A 14,824-nucleotide genomic window follows, 5' to 3' on the forward strand; every position below is an offset into this window, starting at 1 on the left:
CACAGGGAAGACACACACATATATATACACATTACACTTACCTGATATCTGGCAGCAGGTCCAGGTCAGGCAGGGGATACATCATGGCAGTGGATGGAGCTGTCTCCTCTGTGCAGCAGGCCCGGGCTGGTGGGCGGGGCTTCTCCTGTCAGCTCTTCCGGGGCCTGCACCTCCAGGGAGATCAGCCAGAGGTTTGAATGTGGCGCTCCCGCTCCCCCTGGCTCCTCCTCTTCCTCGCTCTTCCTCCCCCTCGCTCCTCCAGGCTGCTTGTGCACTAGTGACACAGGAAGCGCTAGTAAGCGCTTCCTATGTCAAAGCAGCGCCACACAGGACATCCTGCGCGGCGCTGTCAGCAATGGTACTTGTGTCTGAATGATGCAACTACTATTGTAAGTAGTAGCCGAGCAGCCTGCAAAATGCCGCCCCTCCACCAGCAGGAGGCGCACACCGCCCTGAGGTGAAAGTCTCAACTCGCCTCATGGCTGGTGCGCCCCTGTGTGGAATAGCAGAGATGTGGGAGAGCTGACTGGGTCATTGTGTGTAATAGGCATCTCATGGACCTCATAATCTCTGATCTGTATCATCCCTGTTTCTATGTATTAAATACTAGTACAATCTTCAGAAGCTAAATGAAAGTGTATACAAACCTTGTACCCTGCTAATCTAACCACATTTTCTACACATAGCACTAGAGAGATCATAATGTGTCTGTTTAGAGAGTTATAAGAGTGAGTGATAAGAGCTAAAACAGTAATAAAACTGAGTAAAATTGTGAAGTAAAGGGTTAAACATTTTCTTTATTGTGTTAACATCACTAGGGGATTACAATGTGAGAATTTTCTTTCATGGGAAAACTCCATTAACTCAATGGAGCACATTTATCAAAAACAATGCAAACGGCCTGTGTATAATGCAGAGGGCGCCAGATTCATGATTTGTGGCGCCCGTTCTTCATGAATCTGGCGCCCTCTGCACTGCCCCGACAGGCGTGCAATACACATCTGTCAGAATTTGCATGTTACACGTGGCGCATGGTCCCACTGTGTACCAAAATGGCCCTTTCAATAACGAAATTTGTGTTGCATGAAGAATAGTGCAACTGCGACACAAAAGGGTTGCATGCGTCACATATGAATCTTGGAAACTTCTTAAATACATGTTCAAGCAGTTTGCACATGAAAGAACATGCAAAGTAAATGTGCTCCAATGTGTGATTGGGGGTGGAGCCTTTCAATTGCATTTCAAACTGTGTAACCAAAAGTGTGTGATGAATACTTAGACTGTCTAGTATAAGTTTACACCTATCACTTGTTTATAACACAAAATGCATCAAATAGTTTGTTTAGATTACTTCGCTTTGCTGATAAACCGCACTTCATACTTCTTTACATCTGTTTAAATTTCAGCATTTTAAAAAGTTTGTATGACCTGAAACATCATGATTTTGTACATTTGCGCAGTAACAAATATTGTTCACTTTTACCTCAAAATATATTATTTTAAAGTTAAAATATTTGAAATAAAAAAAAAAATATTGATCAATAATGGGTATTGCTTTATTCATTGTTAGGCGTTTAAAGCAAAAAAAGTAGAAAGTTAGATAACCAACTTACTTTCATGCTGTTTGTAGATCTATGGTGGAAAACATACTAGTTAAAGGGATCCTTTTATGAGGATTAAAACCACAAAAAATGACATAAATTTGATATTTAGGACCCAATGATCCCAATGATGCCCCTCTATACTGTGCAGATAAAGAACTTTCAATACTGTATTCAACTAACCTTTAAAGATTCACAGGAGAAGATAATAGTCACGATGAGGCGAACTCTTCTAAATTTTGTCTCACAGGTATGTCATCATAAGCTACCCAACAGTTACTGATGTAAGACTAGTGATGATGTAACTGGCCTATGGGACATTATTCAACAACGGGAATGCCCTCATGACGCCTTACAGGTCATCTCAATACATCATTAAAAGTTCTTTAACTGTGTAATACTAAATCTCAAAGAACCTGCAATTGATGCCCACTAGAGATGAGCGAGCACTAAAATGCTCGGGTACTCGTTATTCGAGACGAACTTTTCCCGATGCTCGAGTGCTCGTCTCGAATAACGAGCCCCATTGAAGTCAATGGGAGACTCGAGCATTTTTCAAGGGGACCAAGGCTCTGCACAGGGAAGCTTGGCCAAACACCTGGGAACCTCAGAAAAGGATGGAAACACCACGGAAATGGACAGGAAACAGCAGGGGCAGCATGCATGGATGCCTCTGAGGCTGCTTAAATGCACCATTATGCCAAAATTATGGGCAACAGCATGGCCATGACAGAGTGACAGAATGAAGCAAGATAGCATCTAAAACATCCAATAATTGACCCTGACACTATAGGGGACGGCATGCAGAGGCAGCGGCAGCAGCGGCAGGCTAGAGAGTGGCATGGCGACATACCCTAAATGGACTCAGGCTTCAAACCAATGGGTGGCAGAGAGGAACCAAAGGAGGTGAGCAAGAAGCGCTCAAATAATATCGGTACATGATAAAAGTTTGCCAGTATATTTTGTGGATTACAAAGCAGGGTGGCGACAAAGTTAACATGGAAGCCATGAAAACAACCCAAAATTCTGCCTGACACAGCTCGTTTGATAAGGGGACCATGTATGGAGGCAGTGAACTAGTAGTAGATTAAAGGTGCTGCAGTTAAAACTATGTTAGTTGGATCTTGGCATGGAGCTGGCGCTCCGCTGCCAGGCGAGCTTTCGCCAATCCAAGCCCCTGTCTCTAGGCTACTCCCCAAACAGCACTTCTAAGAACCTTTTGTATAAGATCAAGTGTAGTAGCGTTCTTATAAGTTTAGGATATGGCGGGTGAGGGGAATGTAAACAGATGCGCAAGAAGCGCTGAAATAATATTGGTAAATGATAAAAGTTTGCCAGTATATTTTGTGGATAACACAGCAGGGTGGCGACAAAGTTAACAACTTTGATGTGGAATCCTTGAAAACAACCCAAATTTCTGCCTGACACACCTCGTTTGATAAGGGGACCATGTATGGAGGCAGCTATATGGACGACTTTTGGAGGTAGCAATGGAGACAACGTGTGGAGGCTGCTATGGAGACAATTTAATTTGGATAGTGCCTGTATGTGGCAGTCCAAAAAAGTTTTCAAACCAGAGGAGCAGGTAGGTGGCCCTCCAGAAAAATGAAATAGATTGAGTGCCTGTATGTGGCAGTCCAAAAAAGTTTTCAAACCAGAGGAGCAGGTAGGTGGCCCTCCAGAAAAATGAAATAGATTAAGTGCCTGTATGTGGCAGTCCAAAAAAGTTTTCAAACCAGAGGAGCAGGTAGGTGGCCCTCCAGAAAAATGAAATAGATTGAGTGCCTGTATGTGGCAGTCCAAAAAAGTTTTCAAACCAGAGGAGCAGGTAGGTGGCCCTCCAGAAAAATTGAATAGATTGAGTGCCTGTATGTGGCACTCCCAAAAATTGTTTAAAACAGAGGACCGGGTAGGTGGCCCTCCAGAAAAATTAAATGCATAAAGTACTATAGCTAGAGCCAGTGGGCCCTGTAAAAAAATAGCCAGTTTCCTCTGCTTTAGTGTACAAAGAGGAGGAGAAGGAGGAAAATGAGGAGGAGGAGGAGTGCATAAATTATTCAGGTTGAGCTTCCTTCACCTGGTGGAGATTGGAAATTATGAGAAATCCAGGCTTTATTCATCTTAATAAGCGTCAGCCTGTCAGCGCTGTCAGTCGACAGGCGTGTACGCTTATCGGTGATGATGCCACCAGCTGCACTGAAAACCCGCTCGGACAAGACGCTAGCGGCAGGGCAGGCAAGAACCTCCAAGGCGTACAGCGCCAGTTCGTGCCACATGTCCAGCTTTGAAACCCAGTAGTTGTAGGGAGCTGTGTGATCATTTAGGACGATGGTCTGGTCAGCTACGTACTCCCTCACCATCTTTCTGTAAAGATCAGCCCTACTCTGCCGAGACTGGGGACAGGTGACAGTGTCTTGCTGGGGTGACATAAAGCTGGCAAAAGCCTTGTAAAGCGTACCCTTGCCAGTGCTGGACAAGCTGCCTGCTTGCCTACTCTCCCTCGCTACTTGTCCCGCAGAACTACGCACTCTGCCGCTAGCGCTGTCAGAAGGGAAATAGTGTTTCAGCTTGTGCACCAGGGCCTGCTGGTATTCATGCATTCTCACACTCCTTTCCTCTCCAGGGATGAGAGTGGAAAGATTTTGCTTGTACCGTGGGTCCAGGAGAGTGAATACCCAGTAATCGGTGCTGGAATAAATTCTTTGAACGCGAGGGTCACAGGATAGGCAGCCTAGCATGAAATCTACCATATGCGCCAGAGTACCAACGCGTAAGAATTCACTCCCCTCACTGGCCTGACTGTCCATTTCCTCCTCCTCCAACTCCTCTTCTTCTGCCCATACACGCTGAACAGTGAAGGACTCAACAATGGTCCCCTCTTGTGTCTCGCCAACATTCTCCTCCTCTTCCTCCTCATCCTCCTCCACCTCCACCTCCTCCGATATGCGCTGAGAAACAGACCTAAGGGTGCTTTGGCTATCAACAAGGGAATCTTCTTCCCCCGTCTCTTGTGACGAGCGCAAAGCTTCCGACTTCATGCTGATCAGAGAGTTTTTCAACAGGCCAAGCAGCGGGATGGTGAGGCTGATGATGGCGGCATCGCCACTGACCATCTGTGTTGACTCCTCAAAGTTACTCAGCACCTGACAGATATCAGACATCCACGTCCACTCCTCATTGTAGACTTGAGGAAGCTGACTGACCTGACTACCAGTTCTGGTGGAAGTTGACATCTGGCAGTCTACAATCGCTCTGCGCTGCTGGTAAACTCTGGATAACATGGTTAATGTTGAATTCCACCTCGTGGGCACGTCGCAAAACAGTTGGTGAGCGGGCAGTTGGAGGCGGCGCTGCGCTGCCCTGAGAGTGGCAGCATCTGTGCTGGACTTCCTGAAATGCGCACAGATGCGGCACACCTTCGTGAGCAAATCAGACAGATTGGGGTATGTCTTGAGGAAACGCTGAACTATCAGATTTAACACATGGGCCAGGCATGGCACATGTGTCAGTCTGCCGAGTTGCAGAGCCGCCACCAGGTTACGGCCGTTGTCACACACAACCATGCCTGGCTTCAGGTTCAGCGGTGCCAGCCACAGATCAGTCTGCGCCGTGATGCCCTGTAATAGCTCTTGGGCGGTGTGCCTTTTATCGCCTAGGCTCAGCAGTTTGAGCACCGCCTGCTGTAGCTTAGCGACGGCACTGCTGCTGTGCCTAGAGCTAGCGACTGATGGCGGCATTCCCACGTATGGTAGTTCGGAGGAGGAGGTGGAGGAGGGGTGGGAGGAGGAGGAGGCATAGTAGGCCTGAAAGACCTGGATCGAGGTAGGCCCCGCAATCCTCGGCGTCGGCAGTATATGACCAGCCGCAGGGTCAGACTCGGTCCCAGCCTCCACCAAGTTAACCCAATGTGCCGTCAGCGATATATAGTGGCCCTGCCCGGCAGCACTCGTCCACTTGTCCGTGGTCAGGTGGACCTTGTCAGAAACGGCGTTGGTCAGGGCACGGAGGATGTTGTCTGACACGTGCTGGTGCAGGGCTGGGACGGCACATCGGGAAAAGTAGTGGCGGCTGGGGACCGAATACCGAGGGGCGGCCGCCGCCATGAGGTTGCGAAAGGCCTCGGTCTTTACTAGCCTATAGGGCAGCATCTCCAGGCTAAGCAATCTGGAGATGTGGACATTAAGGGCTTGGGCGTGCGGGTGGGTTGCACTATATTTCCGTTTCCGCTCCAGCGTCTGGGGTATGGAGAGCCGAACGCTGGTGGATGCTGTGGAGGATCGTGGAGGCGACGATGGGGTTTTTGTGCCAGGGTCCTGGGCAGGGGGCTGACTATCAGCTGAAACAGGGGAAGGAGCAGTGGTGTGCACGGCCGGAGGTGAACGGGCTTGGTGCCACTGAGTGGGGTGTTTAGCACTCATATGCCTGCGCATACTGGTGGTAGTTAAGCTAGTAGTGGTGGAACCCCTGCTGATCCTGGTTTGGCAAAGGTTGCACACCACAGTCCGTCGGTCATCCGGTGTTTCCTTAAAGAACCTCCAGACTTCTGAAAATCTAGCCCTCGCCGCGGGAGCCCTCGCCACGGGAGCTTCACTACGTGACACATTTGGCGCTGATGCACCTGCTCTGGCCCTGCCTCTCCGTCTGGCCCCACCACTGCCTCTTCCAACCTGTTCTGGTCGAGGACTCTCCTCCGTCTCAGAAGCACTGTGTTCACCCGGCCTCTCAACCCAGCTTGGGTCTGTCACCTCATCATCCTCCGATCCCTCAGTCTGCTCCCCCTCGGACTTCCTGCCCTAACAACAACTTCACCACTGTCTGACAACCGTGTCTCCTCATCGTCGGACACCTCTTTACACACTTCTTCCACTACGTCAAGAAGGTCATCATCACCCACAGACTGCGACTGGTGGAAAACCTGGGCATCGGAAAATTGCTCAGCAGCAACCGGACAAGTGGTTTGTGACTGTGGGAAGGGTCCAGAAAACAGTTCCTCAGAGTATGCCAGTTGAAATGCCAAATTTTCCTGGGAGGGGGCAGACTGGGGGGGAGGAGGCTGAGGTGCAGGAGCTGGAGGAGTGCCGATTTCGGTGACATGGGTGGACTGCGTGGAAGACTGACTGGTGGACAAATTGCTCGAAGCATTGTCGGCAATCCACGACATCACCTGTTCGCACTGTTCTGGCCTCAACAGTGCTCTACCACGAGTCCCAGTAACTTCAGACATGAACCTAGGGAGTGTAGCTCTGCGGCGTTCCCCTGCTCCCTCATCAGCAGGTGGTGTCTCACCCCGCCCAGGACCACGGCCTCTGACCCCTGCAGTAGTTGGACGCCCACGTCCCCGCCCTCGTCCTCTACCCCTAGCCCTCGGGTTAAACATTTTGAAAATGAAAGTTATAACTTTAATTTTTTTTTAACTTTTTTTTGTGTTTTTTTGTGTTTTTTAGTTTTTAAAACCAAACGATGCTATCCTATTGCTATGGCTATTTTTTAGCCAAGTATGAAAGCACACTGCTATGCCAGATGAGATGACGCTGAGTTATGAAAAAATAAACGTAAAATAAAAAGTAAATGGCAGACTGTGCCTAATTGAAATCCAACCCCTAATAAATTTTCCCACTTCGGTCTTTGCGATGGATATGTGCGTCACTAAGCGCTAAACACAGCGGTCGCAAGTCTCACTCCAAATTCCTCACAATTGGCAAGTAGATGCACTGCAGCAAGGACAGCCACCAGCAGATCAACCAGAAATAAAATATATATAACGCTATTGTAGGCATAAGTAAGCCGTTTGGATTCTCCTTTGGCTATTTTCTAGCCAAGTATGAAAGCACACTGATGAGATGATGCTGAGTTATGAAAAAATAAACGTAAAATAAAAAGAAACTGCCAGACTGTGCCTAATTGAAATCCAACCCCTAATAAATTTTCCCACTTCGGTCTTTGCGATGGATATGTGCGTCACTAAGCGCTAAACACAGCGGTCGCAAGTCTCACTCCAAATTCCTCACAATTGGCAAGTAGATGCACTGCAGCAAGGACAGCCACCAGCAGATCAACCAGAAATAAAATATATATAACGCTATTGTAGGCGTAAGTAAGCCGTTTGGATTCTCCTTTGGCTATTTTCTAGCCAAGTATGAAAGCACACTGATGAGATGATGCTGAGTTATGAAAAAATAAACGTAAAATAAAAAGAAACTGCCAGACTGTGCCTAATTGAAATCCAACCCCTAATAAATTTTCCCACTTCGGTCTTTGCGATGGATATGTGCGTCACTAAGCGCTAAACACAGCGGTCGCAAGTCTCACTACAAATTCCTCTCAATTGGCTAGTAGATGCACTGCAGCAAGGACAGCCACCAGCAGATCAACCAGAAATAAAATATATATAACGCTATTGTAGGCGTAAGTAAGCCGTTTGGATTCTCCTTTGGCTATTTTCTAGCCAAGTATGAAAGCACACTGCTATGCCAGATGAGATGACGCTGAGTTATGAAAAAAATAAACGTAAAATAAAAAAGGAAATGGCAGACTGTGCCTAATTGAAATCAAACCCCTAATAAATTTTCCCACTTTGGTGTTTGAGGTGGATATGTGTGTCACTAAGAGCTAAACACAACGGTAGCAAGTCCCCCTGCAAATTCCTCACAATATGGTACTAGCTGCACTACTAGTGCCAGCAAGCCCAGCCACAAGCAAACAAAAAAAAAAAAGTATAACGTTATTGTAGCCCTAAGAATGGCTGTTGGGTTCTTGTAGAATCACTCCTGCCTAACACTATTCTAATAGAACACCCTAACGCTTTCCCTGACCAGCAGCAGCTCTCTCCCTAGCGGCATCCAGACACAGAATGATCCGAGCAGCGCGGGCAGCGGCTAGTCTATCCCAGGGTCACCTGATCTGGCCAGCCAACCACTGCTATCGACGTGTAAGGGTACCACATCATGCTGGGTGGAGTGCAGAGTCTCCTGGCTTGTGATTGGCTCTGTTTCTGGCCGCCAAAAAGCAAAACGGCGGGAGCTGCCATTTTCTCGAGCGGGCGAAGTATTCGTCCGAGCAACGAGCAGTTTCGAGTACGCTAATGCTCGAACGAGCATCAAGCTCGGACGAGTATGTTCGCTCATCTCTAATGCCCACATAAATGGTTTCTGACTAGCAGTAGTGGATTATAATATAAACAGTCTGGGCCGTAGCCTGGGGTCCAAGCCTTTTAAAGGGTCCATGGCCACACAAACCATCCACCAAATTATAAACTAAGAAGGGCCTTCACCCATGAAATCCTAGTACACCTCTTCCTGTTCTCCATACACAAGTACACAAGAGCCAATTCAAGACCTTTGAAGGTCCTCAAAGAACCTAAAAGCGCTTATTGAAAACAGGTAGTAGGGAAGCATCCCCAATTCCCCAAGAAGCTTGATTCTAGTGCCATACGTAGAAAGTGGATTCCAGACTTTTAGGAGCTATGATATTCATACAGCCAAGGGCCCATGACCGTCTTAAAGAGAACCCGTCATGCAAAATAACCCCCCTAAACTAAATCTATTTTCATAAACTGCCATTAGAAAGCATTGCCTCTATCCCTTCATTGTCCCTCTACATGCCTGTAAACCTAAGCAATGAGGTCCTAAAGCTGTATGCAAATGACCTGTGAAATGTCCAATGAGTCATTAGCATATTCAAGCTGTCCACCTTATTCATGAGTGGGAGGCACAGCCACACCCCACAGTGCTTGACTGACAGCCTGTATAATGGTGTGAGCCTGTATAATGATGTGCTTCCTGGTGCTGGTGGCCACGCCCCCTGCAGCCTGTGTGTGTATAGGAGAGATACAAAAGCTCCAGGCTGCAGCCATGTTATAGCAGAACATGTCAGGTACTTGTGTAGCTGATGTCTGTGTCTCACACATGTGTATTAGGAGCATGCAGCATGTCAGCAGATGCAACACACCAGCAATGCTTTACTATACATGACACACAGACAGGAGTAGGTAGAGGAGAGGGGAGGGGTAACAGTGGTGACATCACTGCCTCTGACCATGTGACCAGCCTCATTTACATAACAAAGAATACATGATTTTATAATGATTAATGTATGAAATAACTAGATAAAGGCTGGGATAGGATCCTTGTGAGCTGCTCCAACAGGTAGTGGTGACAGGACAAGTGACACCAACCTGATGACAGGTGTCCTTTAATCTGCCCCTGGTGACTAGACTGGCAGGTAAGGCGAGGACAAAATGTGTCCCTCCAAAAGCCATAAAATCAATTCGTAATGATAGAGCTTAAAGGTAACCTGTCACCTGGGACCACATTTTCACTAAAGACAGGATGCAGAAGCCCATCACACCTGCAGTGCAAATCTACCTTTCTGCCTTTTCTAAGCATTTGCATTACATTATAATTGTGTGTTATAATTTACCTTGCATCCTGACAAAATCCTGGGGTAGTCACAGGGGCTGGACTTTGGTTTGGATGCATTTCAAAAAACAACATGTGACTTGTTACTAACTCCTCAGATCTTAGCCCCCACCTTTGTGCTCCTGTACAGCTCCTCCCTCTCCCACTGATGTCAGCTCACCCGACTGTGGCCTCTGTGAAGGAGCAGGAGGAGGAGCTGTACAGGTTGAAGAAAAGGCAGAGAGGCATTTTTGCACTACAGGCGGTCCCCTACTTAAGAACACTCGACTTACATACGACCCCTAGTTACAAACGGACCTCTGGATATTGGTAATTTATTCTACTTTAGTCCTAGGCTACAATAAACAGCTGTAACAGTTATCACTGGTGTCTGTAATGAAGCTTTATTGTTAATCCTGGTTCTTGTGACAACCCAACATTTTTAAAATCAAATTGTCACAGAGACCAAAAAAGTTCTGTCTGGGATTACAATGATAAAATATACAGTTCCGACTTACATACAAATTCAACTTAAGAACAAACCTCCAGACCCTATCTTGTATGTAACCCGGGGACTGCCTGTATAGGTGTAATAAGCTTCTGCAACCTGTCTTTAGTGAAAATGAGGTCCCTGGTGACAGGTTCCCTTTGAAGGAAACATATGACCAAGGGTGGATACACACTGGCATGTCAGTTTTGTGTCCATTGTGTTTTGTTTCCATTTTGTTTCCCTTTTTTGTATACATCTATATTTTTTTTACATCTCTTAAGCCCCTTCCACACTGGCGTTTTTCACGCGCGAGTCCTGCGCGTGCATTTGACGCGCAGAACTTGCATTGCACTCTGTCCCATTGTATTCAATGGGTCTTTCTTCATTAGCGTTGTTTTGCATGCGCGTGCTTGCGTTCGTTTTTCACGCCCCATTCAAGTCTATGGAGATGCATCAAGAACGCATTGCACTCGCAATCATTGCAAGTGCAATGCGAGTGCAATGCGTTTTAAACGTAAGGGTTGCTAGGTGACCAGAATAACAGTATTTCCCCTGCTCGCGAACGATCATTTAATTAAAAAAACACAATGAAGAACAGTGAAGAATAGAATAAAAACAGTGAACACAGTGAACACAGTGAACACAGGATCATTTAAGAGAAAAACACAGTGCAGAACACAGTGCAGAATAGATTACAGATGTTCGGCACATCTGCTTACTTGTCGGGAGATACGCGTGGAATGGTGCGCCCAAAATAGCATGTGAAGAACAATATATATGTGTGAAGAACACATTGCAGATGTATTTAAACATCTGCGTTTTTCTGTGTTTTTCTCTTAAATGATCCTGTGTTCACTGTGTTCACTGTTTTTATTCTATTCTTCACTGTTCTTCACATCTGCTAACTTGTCGGGAGATAATATACACGAGGAACAGTGAAGAATAGATTGCAGATGTTTGCAACTTATCAGAAGACATTATTTTTCAATTAAATAACACATTTTAATCCCAACCACCAAATGCGCCGAAAACGCAAAAAAAACGCTAACAACACGCGCGTGAAAAACGCAAAAACGCTAATTACTCCAAGGAAAAATGGAACAAAAACGCAGCCAAAAACGTCAGTTTTTCACGCATTGCACCCTGACGTGAAACGCAACGCTAGTGTGGAAGGGGCCTTATGCTTCCTTTGATCCAGTTTTTTTGAAGGTTTAACATTGGCTTGAAAACATAATACCTGGTTCCCCAGCCTCATCAGTGAAAAAAATCAGTTTTTTTTGCCTTTAGCGATCCGCCTTTTATGGATAACGGATCAGTGGAAAAAACTGAAATGTAAAAACACCCATCAGGGCGTCAGTGAAAATCAAAGGGGCACATTTACTAATGGTCCGCACGGAGCATTTTTCGCCGGGTTTCCCGACTATTTCTGATTTGCGCCTCATTTAAGTGGGGGTTTTGGTGCACGCGATCAGATTTTGGCGTAATTGCGACGACTTGCATGCGACACAAATCGGGGGTGTGTGGCCGACGGACAACCCGACTGTTTCGGACTAAGTGCGGGATTTACAATTCAAATTGTGTCACAAGACAATGCACTTACATACTCCGGCGGACCTCAGTGGGAAAGCGACAGATACAGGAAAATAGACGCACGATCTTGAAGAATCGCGTCGGACTTCATCCTCATCGGAGAATGCACCTCGGGGATCGCAACAGGACCGGGTAAGTAAATCTGCCCCATAGAATCACAGACGAATTACAACACTGGTGTAAAAGAGCCCACGGATCCGTACAGACCAGAAATATGTCAGAAAGTGAGCATAGGATTTTTACAGAGTTTTACTCTGCATCTTGATCTGCTAGTCATTTCTGATATATTGGGGCGGTTTTACTTACCCGGTCCTGTCGCGATCCCACGGTGCGTTGTCCGACGAGGATTTGGGTCTGCCGCGATTCACTAAGGCCGTTCGTCCAATTTCCTGCATGCGTCGCTTCCGCACTGAGATCCGTCAGAGTTCACGTTCTTCTTCTTGGTGCATGTAAGTGCTTGATCTTGCGACACAATCTCGTTTTTAAATTCTGCGGTTTGTCCGAATCCGTCAGTTGTCCGACGGCACTCCCCCCAATTTCTATAGCACGCAGGCCGGCGCTGATGCGGCACAATCCGAACGCGTGCGCCAAAAACTTAAGGCACTTCGGAAATAATCGCGAAACCCAACGAAAGTGCGGCGTTCAGACCCTTAGTAAATGTGCCCCATTGTTTGCTAATACCAGAGTTCAGCTAGACTGTGCAGCATGAGAAGAATTAGCCAACTCTCTTGCTATACTAATTAAATGGAAACCTAGCAGCAGCATCATTGTGCTCTGATCACTGGAAGAATATAAGCTCCATATTAGATTTGTGTGTAACTCTAAAATGTCATAGAAAAGATAGACTGCTATAGATGGCTGTTAGTTGCAGTTCAGGGTCTAAATTGCAGCCTACTCTATCTCAACCCAATTTTGCTGAGGCCACACCCACTTTCTCAGTAAGTCATGATGATAAGGCATCAAAATTTCTAAAAAATGTCTAAAAATACTTCATATATGTGGCTTAAAATAGCGCTAAAATCCAGATGCATTTTGCTTCATATATTTCCTCCATGTTTCTTCCTATGCCTGTCTCAGGGGCATAACTACAGGCATAGCAGCTGCTATGGGGCCTACAGTGCCAAGGGGTCTCAGCAACCAACATACTAAAGAATGTAGGATGTGCACCATTATATCCATTTTATGCTGCACATTGTATAACATATTATGCATATAAAGTGTACGTCTTCCAAAGTACATACCTAAGTTTTCAGCTCAGATAAGAAATATTGAGGAAGGGGACAGCATAATGACAGGACTGGAATATCTTATCTCTACTGCCCTCTTGTTGTCAGCAGCAGGGACAGATCTGTCCAATCTCTGTCAGCTCCATTAACCTGACGGAGCACTGAGACCCCCACTGATCAGCAAGTTAGGCTCTATCGACGGGATAGGGCCTAACTTCAGTTCTTGGGAAAAACCCTTTAAGACAAGAAGTCCGCCTTTAATAAAAGTGCTATTGCTTTTTTGATTTTGGCAAATTATTCTAAAAGAATTGGAGTCACAAAGAATTCAGCATGAAATTTAGGTTTTGGAGAGTTATGATGAGGTTCCATAAGGTGATACAACTGTCTTAAAATACTGGGATCTGCAAATGTACCATAGACTGTTGTGCATGAAAATAGAGAGTTAATTTCTTTGTTCAACAATAAATTTAAATTTTTTTACATCACAAAATAAGACATCCCCTGAAAATAAGACCTATTGCCCCTTTACGCTGTTTTATTTTAGGGGAAACAGGATAATACAAACAATAACATTAATTTGCAGAAATGGGAATACCCCTTTAAGCCCCCACACTATTACCAAAAATAGGTACTCGTATAGGAAGCTCAGAATCATGGACAGAATGTCTCATTGCCTAGTGTTTGTTTTGTTTTCTGTTGTTATTCATCTAAGGCAGTGGTTCTCAACCTTTCTAATGCTGTGACCCCTGAACCACTGATCTAAGGGCTCAATCAGACGGCCGTCTATGGGGATGTATATGCGGCCGCATATACTTCTCCATAGACGGCAATGGTGGCACAACGCCGCTCCGCGCCGCACACTGGGAAAAGATAGAGCAAGCTCTATCTTTGGGTACATTCACACAGCGGTATGCCCGCCGTGCGGGCATACCGCCGTGTGCTGGAGAGGAGGAGGAGGCAGCCCCTCCTCCCTCCATAGAGAATAGCGGCGCACGGCCGCACACACGCCAAAAGATAGAGCATGCTCTATCTTTTTGCGGTGTGCGGGCCGGATCGGTGCCACACATGTGTGGCACCGCATCTGCGACGCGCCGCTATTGCCGTCTATGGGGACGTACATGCGGCCGCAAATTTGCGGCCGCATGTACGTCCCCGCAGACGGCCATGTGAATGTGCCCTTTTCCCGAGTGTGCGGCCGTGCGCCGCTGTTTCCTATGAAGGGGAAATACCGCCGTATGAATGTACCCTTAGAAATATTTGCATGTATATGTACATCTATCTCCTGAAATGTCCACTCAGAGACGGTGAACGCTTGTTTTCTCATGGCAGTTCTTTGTAGAAGTGCAAGGCTCCTTCCAATTGACAGACGATTCTGTATTTCCCTTCCAACTGCCTGCACTGTATACCGTCCCTACATGAAATGTCTGACTAAACAGGTAAGGCAGTGACGTGATTCCAGATGACGCACTTGTTATTTACAGTAATATGAAGTACTGTCACTTTAAACCTGAGACTGCACTT

Source organism: Engystomops pustulosus, chromosome 4, assembly GCF_040894005.1.
Source record: "Engystomops pustulosus chromosome 4, aEngPut4.maternal, whole genome shotgun sequence".
Classification (NCBI taxonomy): Eukaryota; Metazoa; Chordata; class Amphibia; order Anura; family Leptodactylidae; genus Engystomops; species Engystomops pustulosus.